Here is a 10,826-nt window from a genome sequence, read left to right as displayed (position 1 = left end):
CATCTTCGATTAACGAGCTAGTCAAGTAGAGGCATGCTAGTGACGTTTGGTTTGTCTATATATTCACACAAGTATTATGTTTCCGGATAATACAATTCTAGCATGAATAATAAACATTTATCATGATATAAGGAAATAAATAATAAATTTATTATTGCCTCTAGGGCATATTTCCTTCAGTCTCCCACTTGCACTAGAGTCAATAATCTAGTTCACATTGCCATGTGATTTAGCACCAATAGTTCACATCATTATGTGACCAACACTCAAAGGGTTTACTAGAGTCAATAATCTAGTTCACATCGCTATGTGATTAACACCCAAAGAGTACTAAGGTGTGATCATGTTTTGCCTGTGAGAGAAGTTTAGTCAACGGGTCTGCTATATTCAGATCCTTATGTATTTTGCAAATTTCTATGTCAACAATGCTCTGCACGGAGCTACTATAGATAATTTCTCCCACTTTCAATATGTATCCAGACTGAGACTTAGAGTCATCTAGATCAGTGTCAAAATTTGCATCGACGTAACCCTTTACGACGAACCTTTTTGTCATGTCCATAATCGATAAATATATCCTTATTCCACTCAGGATAATTTTGACCGCTGTCCAGTGATCTACTCCTAGATCACTATTGTACTCCCTTGCCACAATCAGTGTAGGGTATACAATAGATTTGGTACACAGCATGGCATACTTTATAGAACCTATGGCTGAGGCATAGGGAATGATTTTCATTCTCTTTCTATCTTCTGCCGTGGTCGGGCTTTGAGTCTTACTCAATTTCACACCTTGTAACACAGCCAAGAACTCTTTTCTTTGACTGTTCCATTTTGAACTACTTCAAAATCTTGTCAAGGTATGTACTCATTGAAAAAACTTATCAAGCGTCTTGATCTATCTCTATAGATCTTGATGCTCAATATGTAAGCAGCTTCACCGAGGCCTTTCTTTGAAAAAGTCCTTTCAAACACTCCTTTATGCTTTGCAGAATAATTCTACATTATTTCCGATCAACAATATGTCATACACATATACTTATCAGAAATGCTGTAGTGCTCCCACTCACTTTCTTGTAAATACAGGCTTCACCGCAAGTCTGTATAAAACTATATGCTTTGATCAACTTATCAAAGCGTATATTCCAACTCCGAGATGCTTGCACCAGTCCATAGATGGAGCTTGCATATTTTGTTAGCACCTTTAGGATTGACAAAACCTTCTGGTTGCATCATATACAACTCTTCTTTAAATCCATTAAGGAATGTAGTTTTGTTTATCCATTTGCTAGATTTCATAAAAATGCGGCAATTGCTAACATGATTTGGACAGACTTAAGCATCGCTACGAGTGAGAAAATTTCATCGTAGTCAAAACCTTGAACTTTGTCAAAAACCTTTTTCGACAAGTCTAGCTTTGTAGATAGTAACACTACTATCAGCGTCCGTCTTCCTCTTGAAGATCCATTTATTTTCTATGGCTTGCCGATCATCGGGCAAATCCATCAAAGTCCATACTTTGTTCTCATACATGGATCATATCTCAGATTTCATGGCCTCAAACCATTTCGCAGAATCTGGGCTCATCATCGCTTCCTCATAGTTCACAAGTTCGTCATGGTCTAGTAACATGACTTCCAGAATAGGATTACCGTATCACTCTGGTGCGGATCTCACTCTGGTTTACCTACGAGATTCGGTAGTAACTTGATCTGAAGTTACATGATCATCATCATTAGCTTCCTTACTAATTGGTGTAGTAGTCACAAGAACAGATTTCTGTGATGAACTACTTTCCAATAAGGGAGCAGGTACAGTTACCTCATCAAGTTCCACTTTCCTCCCACTCACTTCTTTCGAGAGAAATTCCTTCTCTAGAAAGGATCCATTCAAAGCAACGAATATCTTGCCTTCGGATCTGTGATAGAAGGTGTACCCAACATTTTCTTTTTGGGTATCCTATGAAGACGCACTTCTCCGATTTGGGTTTGAGCTTATCAGGTTGAAACTTTTTCACATAAGCATTGCAACCTCAAACTTTAAGAAACGACAGCTTAGGTTTCTTGCCAAACCATAGTTCATATGGTGTCATTTCAACGGATTTAGATGGTTCCCTATTTAATGTGAATGCAGCTGTCTCTAATGCATAACCCCAAAACGATAGTGGTAGATCGGTAAGAGACATCATAGATCGCACCATATCTAATAAAGTATGGTTATGACGTTCGGAAACACCATTACATTGTGGTGTTCCAGGTGGCGTGAGTAGTGAAACTATTTCACATTGTTTTTAACTGAAGGCCAAACTCGTAACTCAAATACTCTTCTCTATGATCAAATGGTAGAAACTTTATTTTCTTGTTACGATGATTTTTCACTTCACTCTGAAATTCTTTGAACTTTTCAAATGTTTCAGACTTATGTTTCATCAAGTAGATATACTCATATCTGCTCAAATCATCTGTGAAGATCAGAAAATAATGATAATTGTCGCGAGCCTCAATATTCATCGTACCACATACATCAGTATGTATGATTTCCAACAAATCTGTTGCTCGCTCCATTGTTCCGAAGAACAGAGTCTTAGTCATCTTGCCCATGAGGCATGGTTCGCAAGCATCAACTGATTCATAATCAAGTGATTCCAAAAGCCCATCAGCATGGAGTTTCTTCATGCGCTTTACACCAATATGACCTAAACGGCAGTGCCACAAATAAGTTGCACTATCATTATTAACTTTGCATCTTTTGTTTTCAATATTATGATTATGTGTATCACTACGATCGAGATCCAATGAACTATTTTCATTGGGTGTGTAACCATATAAGGTTTTATTCATGTAAACAGAACAACAATTTATTCTCTTACTTAAATGAATAACCGTATTACAATAAACATGATCAAATCATATTCATGCTCAACGCAAACACCAAATAACACTTATTTAGGTTCAACACTAATCCCGAAATTATAGGGAGTGTGCGATGATGATCATATCAATCTTGGAACCACTTCCAACACACATTGTCACTTCACCCTTAACTAGTCTCTGTTTACTCTGCAACTCCCGTTTCGAGTTACTAATCTTAGCAACTGAACTAGTATCAAATACTGAGGGGTTGCTATAAACACTAGTAAAGTACACATCAATAACATGTATATCAAATATACTTATGTTCACTTTGCCATCCTTCTTATCCGCCAATCACTTGGGGTAGTTTCGCTTCCAGTGACCAGTCCCTTTGCAGTAGAAGCACTTAGTCTCAGGCTTAGGACCAGACTTGGGCTTCTTCACTTGAGCAGCAACTTGCTTGCTGTTCTTCTTGAAGTTCCCCTTCTTCCCTCTGCCCTTTTCTTGAAACTAGTGGTCTTGTCTACCATCAACACTTGATGTTTTTCTCGGTTTCTACCTTCGTCAATTTCAGCATTACGAAGAGCTTGGGAATTGTTTCCGTTATCCCTTGCATATCATAGTTCATCACGAAGTTCTACTAACTTGGTGATGGTGACTAGAGAATTCTGTTAATCACTATTTTATCTAGAATATTAACTCCCACTTGATTCAAGCAATTGTAGTACCCAGACAATCTGAGCACGTGCTCACTAGTTGAGCGATTCTCCTCCATCTTTTAGCTATAGAACTTGTTGGAGACTTCATATCCCTCAACTCGGGTATTTTCTTGAAATATTAACTTCAACTCCTGGAACATCTCATATGTTCCATGACGTTCAAAACGTCTTTGAAGTCCCGATTCTAAGCCGTTAAGCATGGTGCACTAAACTATCAAGTAGTCATCCTATTGAGCTAGCCAAACGTTCATAACGTCTACATCTGCTCCTGCAATAGGTCTGTCACCTAGCGGTGCATCAAGGATAATTCTTCTGTGCAGCAATGAGGATAAACCTCATATCACGGATCCAATCCGCATCATTGCTACTAACATTTTTCAACACAATTTTCTCTAGGAACATATCAAAATAAACACAGGGAAGCAACAACGCGAGCTATTGATCTACAACATAATTTGCAAAATACTACCAGGACTAAGTTCATGATAAATTTAAAGTTTAATTAATCATATTACTTAAGAACTCCCACTTAGAAAGACATCCCTCTAATCTTCTAAGTAATCACGTGATCCAAATCAACTAAACCATGCCTGATCATCACGTGAGATGGAGTAGTTTCAATGGTGAACATCACTATGTTGATCATATCTACTATATGATTCACGCTCGACCTTTCGGTCTTCGCGTTCCGAGGCCATATCCGTATATGCTTGGCTCGTCAAGTATAACCTGAGTATTCCGCGTGTGCAACTGTTTTGCACCCGTTGTATTTGAACGTAGAGCCTATCACACCCGATCATCACGTGGTGTCTCAGCACGAAGAACTTTCGCAACGGTGCATACTCAGGGAGAACACTTCTTGATAATTAGTGAGAGATCATCTTAAAATGCTACTGTCAAACTAAGCCAAATAAGATGTATAAAAAGATAAACATCATATGCAATCAAAAATATGTGACATGATATGGCCATCATCATCTTGCGCCTTTGATCTCCATCTCCAAAGTACTGTCATGATCTCTATCGTCACCGACATGACACCATGATCTCCATCATCTTGATCTATATCAATGTGTCGTCACATGGTTGTCTCACCAACAATTGCTCTTGCAACTATTGCTATCACATAGCGATAAAGTAAATCAATTATTTGGCGCTTGCATCTTATGCAATTGAGAGATAACCATAAGGATTTTTCCAGTTGCCGATAACTTCAACAAAACATGATCATCTCATACAACAACTTATATCTCATCACGTCTTGACCATATCACATCACAACATGCCCTGCAAAAACAAGTTAGACGTCCTCTACTTTGTTGTTGCAAGTTTTTACGTGGCTGCTACGGGCTTAAGCAAGAACCAATCTTACCTACGCATCAAAAACCACAACGATAGTTTGTCAAGTTGGTGCTGTTTTAACCTTCGCAAGGACCGGGCGTAGCCACACTCGGTTCAACTAAAGTTGGAGAAGCTGACACCCGCCAGCCACCTGTGTGCAAAGCACGTCGGTAGAACCAGTCTCGCGTAAGCGTACGCGTAATGTCGGTCCGGGCCGCTTCATCCAACAATACCGCCGAACCAAAGTATGACATGCTGGTAAGCAGTATGACTTATATCGCCCACAACTCACTTGTGTTCTACTCGTGCATATAACATCAACACATAAAACCTAGGCTCGGATGCCACTGTTGGGGAACGTAGTAATTTCAAAAAATTTCCTACGCACTCGTAAGATCATGGTGATGCATAGCAACAAGAGGGAAGAGTGTGATCTACGTACCCTTATAGACCGACAGCGGAAGCGTTAGCACAACGCGGTTGATGTAGTCGTACGTCTTCAAGGCCCGACCGATCAAGCACCGAAACTACGGCACCTCCGAGTTTCAGCACACGTTCTGCTCGATGACGATCCCCGGACTCCGATCCAGCAAAGTGTCAGGGAAGAGTTCCGTCAGCACGACGGCGTGGTGATGATCTTGATGTACTACCGTCGCAGGGCTTCGCCTAAGCACCGCTACAATATTATCGAGGATTATGGTGGAAGGGGGCACCGCACACGGCTAAGAATATGATCACGTGGATCAACTTGTGTGTCTAGGGGTGCCCCCTGCCCCCGTATATAAAGGATCAAGGGGGGGGGGTGCGGCCGGCCAGGAGGAGGGCGCGCCAGGAGGAGTCCTACTCCCACCGGGAGTAGGATTCCCTCCCTTTCCTAGTTGGAATAGGATTCGGGAAGGGGGAAAGAGGAGAGAGAGAAGGAAGGGGGGCGCCGCCCCCCTCTCCTTGTCCTATTCGGACTAGGGGGGGAAGGGCACACGGTCCAGCCCTGGCCACCTCTCCTCTCTTCCACTAAAGCCCACTAAGGCCCATATACCTCCCGGGGGGTTCCGGTAACCTCCCGGTACTCCGGTAAAATCCCGATTTCACCCGGAACACTTCCGATATCCAAATATAGGCTTCCAATATATCAATCTTTATGTCTCGACCATTTCGAGACTCCTCGTCATGTCCGTGATCACATCCGGGACTCCGAACAAACTTCGGAGCATAAACTCATAATATAACTGTCATCGAAACCTTAAGCGTGCGGACCCTATGGGTTCGAGAACAATGTAGACATGACCGAGACACGTCTCCGGTCAATAACCAATAGCGGAACCTGGATGCTCATATTGGCTCCTACATATTCTACGAAGATCTTTATCGGTCAGACCGCATAACAACATACTTTGTTCCCTTTGTCATTGGTATGTTACTTGCCCGAGATTCGATCGTCGGTATCTCAATACCTAGTTCAATCTCGTTACCGGCAAGTCTCTTCACTCGTTTCGTAATACATCATCTCGCAACTAACTCATTAGTTGTAATGCTTGTAAGGTTTATGTGATGTGCATTACCGAGAGGGCCCAGAGATACCTCTCTGACAATAGGAGTGACAAATCCTAATCTCGAAATATGCCAACCCAACATTCACCTTTGGAGACACCTGTAGAGCTCCTTTATAATCACCCAGTTACATTGTGACGTTTGGTAGCACACAAAGTGTTCCTCCGGTAAACGGGAGTTGCATAATCTCATAGTCATAGGAACATGTATAAGTCATGAAGAAAGCAATAGCAACATACTAAACGATCGGGTGCTAAGCTAATGGAATGGGTCATGTCAATCACATCATTCTCCTAATGATGTGATCCCATTAATCAAATGACAACACATGTCTATGGTTAGGAAACATAACCATCTTCGATTAACGAGCTAGTCAAGTAGAGGCATACTAGTGACATTTGGTTTGTCTATATATTCACACAAGTATTATGTTTCCGGATAATACAATTCTAGCATGAATAATAAACATTTATCATGATATAAGGAAATAAATAATAACTTTATTATTGCCTCTAGGGCATATTTCCTTCAACCGGTGCGGTTGCTCACATTTGTAACTCAAAGCAGGAGCTGCGGAATAAGCGGAGACTGGCAAAGGACGAGGTGACGATGCGCGTCGGGAATGGTTCCAAGGTCGATGTGATCGCCGTCGGCACTCTACCTCTACATTTACCTACGGGATTAGTTTTAAACCTCAATAATTGTTATTTAGTGCCAGCTTTGAGCATGACCATTGTATCAGGATCTCGTTTAATTCGAGATGGCTACTCATTTAAATCCGAGAATAATGGTTGTTCTATTTATATGAGAGATATGTTTTATGGTCATGCTCCGCTGGTGAATGGTTTATTCTTAATGAATCTCGAGCGTAATGTTACACATATTTATAGTGTGAATACCAAAAGATGTAAGGTTGATAATGATAGTCCCACATACTTGTGGCACTGCTGCCTTGGTCACATAGGTGTCAAACGCTTGAAGAAGCTCCATGCAGATGGACTTTTGGAGTCTCTTGATTACGAATCATTTGACACGTGCGAACCATGACTCATGGGTAAAATGACCAAGACTCCGTTCTCAGGAACAATGGAGTGAGCAACCAACTTATTGGAAATCATGCATACTGATGTGTGCGGTCCAATGAGTGTTGAGGCTCGCGGTGGCTATCGTTATGTTCTCACCCTCACTGATGACTTGAGTAGATATGGGTATGTCTACTTAATGAAACATAAGTCTGAGTCCTTTGAAAAGTTGAAGGAATTTTAGAGTGAGGTTGAGAATCAACGTGACAGGAAAATCAAGTTCTTGCGATCAGATCATGGGGGAGAATACTTGAGTCACGAATTTGGCACGCACTTAAGGAAATGTGGAATAGTTTCACAACTCACGCCGCCTGGAACACCTCAGCGTAAGGGTGTGTCCAAACATCGTAATCGCACTCTATTGGATATGGTGCGATCTATGATGTCTCTTACCGATCTACCGCTGTCATTTTGGGGCTATGCTTTAGAGACTGCCGCATTCAATTTAAATAGGGCTCCGTCGAAATCCGTTGAGACGACACCGTATGAATTATGGTTTGGGAAGAAACTGTTGGGTTTCGTAGTAATTTCAAAAAATTTCCTAGGCACACGCAAGATCATGGTGATGCATAGCAACGAGAGGGGAGAGTTCGATCTACGTACCCTTGTAGATCGACAATGGAAGCGTTTGGTTGATGTAGTCGTACATCTCCACGGCCCGACCGATCAAGCACCGAAACTACGGCACCTCCGAGTTCTAGCACACGTTCAGCTCGATGACGATCCCCGGACTCCGATCCAGCAAAGTGTCGGGGAAGAGTTCCGTCAGCACGACGGCGTGGTGACGATCTTGATGCACTACCGTCGCAGGGCTTCGCCTAAGCACCGCTACAATATTATCGAGGACTATGGTGGAAGGGGGCACCGCACACGGCTAAGAATATGATCACGTGGATCAACTTGTGTATCTAGGGGTGCCCCCTGCCCCCGTATATAAAGGAGCAAGGGGAGGAGGCCGGCTGGCCCTATAGGCGCACCAAGGAGGAGTCCTCCTCCTAGTAGGAGTAGGACTCCTACTAGGAGGGGGAAAGAAGTGGGGAGGGAGAGGGAAAGGGGGGGCGCCGCCCCCCTCTCCTAGTCCAATTCGGACCAGGGGGGAGGAGGCGCGCGGCCCACCTTTGGCTGCCCCTCTCTCTCTCCACTAAGGCCCATATGGCCCATTACTTCTCCGGGGGGGTTCCGGTAACCCTCCGGCTCTCCGGTTTTCTCCGAAATCACCCGGAACACTTTCGGTGTCCGAATATAGCCGTCCAATATATCAATCTTTATGTCTCGACCATTTTGAGACTCCTCGTCATGTCCGTGATCACATCCGGGACTCCGAACATAAACTCATAATATAACTTCGGAGCATAAACTCATAATATAACTGTCATCGAAACCTTAAGCGTGCGGACCCTATGGGTTCGAGAACAATGTAGACATGACCGAGACACGTCTCCGGTCAATAACCAATAGCGGAACCTGGATGCTCATATTGGCTCCTACATATTCTACGAAGATCTTTATCGGTCAGACCGCATAACAACATACGTTGTTCCCTTTGTCATCGGTATGTTACTTGCCCGAGATTCGATCGTCGGTATCCCATACCTAGTTCACTCTCGTTACCGGCAAGTGTCTTTACTCATTCCGTAATACATCATCTCACAACTAACTCATTAGTTGCAATGCTTGCAAGGCTTATGTGATGTGCATTATCGAGAGGGCCCAGAGATACTTCTCCGACAATCGGAGTGACAAATCCTAATCTCGAAATACGCCAACCCAACATGTACCTTTGGAGACACCTGTAGAGCTCCTTTATAATCACCCAGTTACGTTGTGATGTTTGGTAGCACACAAAGTGTTCCTCCGGCAAACGGGAGTTGCATAATCTCATAGTCATAGGAACATGTATAAGTCATGAAGAAAGCAATAGCAACATACTAAATGATCGGGTGCTAAGCTAATGGAATGGGTCATGTCAATCAGATCATTCATCTAACGATGTGATCCTGTTAATCAAATGACAACTCTTTGTCCATGGTTAGGAAACATAACCATGTTTGATTAACAAGCTAGTCGATTAGAGGCATACTAGTGACACTCTGTTTGTCTATGTATTCACACATGTATTATGTTTCCGGTTAATATAATTATATCATGAATAATAAAATTTTATCATGATATATAAGGAAATAAATAATAACTTTATTATTGCCTTTAGGGCATATTTCCTTCAGTCTCCCACTTGCACTAGAGTCAATAATCTAGATTACACAGTAATGATTCTAACACCCATGGAGCCTTGGTGCTGATCATGTTTTGCTCGTGGAAGAGGCTTAGTCAACGGGTCTGCTACATTTAGATCCGTGTGTATCTTGCAAATCTCTATGTCTCCCACCTGGACTAGATCCCGGATGGAATTGAAGCGTCTCTTGATGTGCTTGGTTCTCTTGTGAAATCTGGATTCCTTTGCCAAGGCAATTGCACCAGTATTGTCACAAAAGATTTTCATTGGACCCGATGCACTAGGTATGACACCTAGATCGGATATGAACTCCTTCATCCAGACTCCTTCATTCGCTGCTTCCGAAGCAGCTATGTATTCCGCTTCACACGTAGATCCCGCCACGACGCTCTGTTTAGAACTGCACCAACTGACAGCTCCACCGTTTAATGTAAACACGTATCCGGTTTGCGATTTAGAATCGTCCGGATCAGTGTCAAAGCTTGCATCAACGTAACCATTTACGATGAGCTCTTTGTCACCTCCATATACGAGAAACATATCCTTAGTCCTTTTCAGGTACTTCAGGATGTTCTTGACCGCTGTCCAGTGATCCACTCCTGGATTACTTTGGTACCTCCCTGCTAGACTTATAGCAAGGCACACATCAGGTCTGGTACACAGCACTGCGTACATGATAGAGCCTATGGCTGAAGCATAGGGAACACCTTTCATTTTCTCTCTATCTTCTGCAGTGGTCGGGCATTGAGTCTGACTCAACTTCACACCTTGTAACACAGGCAAGAACCCTTTCTTTGCTTGATCCATTTTGAACTTCTTCAAAATCTTGTCAAGGTATGTGCTTTGTGAAAGTCCAATTAAGCGTCTTGATCTATCTCTATAGATCTTTATGCCTAATATGTAAGCAGCTTCACCGAGGTCTTTCATTGAAAAACTCTTATTCAAGTATCCCTTTATGCTATCCAGAAATTCTATATCATTTCCAATCAGTAATATTTCATCCACATATAATATCAGAAATGCTACAGAGCTCCCACTCACTTTCTTGTAA

Source organism: Triticum urartu, chromosome 3 (genome assembly GCF_003073215.2).
Source record: "Triticum urartu cultivar G1812 chromosome 3, Tu2.1, whole genome shotgun sequence".
Taxonomy (NCBI): Eukaryota; Viridiplantae; Streptophyta; class Magnoliopsida; order Poales; family Poaceae; genus Triticum; species Triticum urartu.
This window is presented reverse-complemented; position numbering follows the sequence as displayed.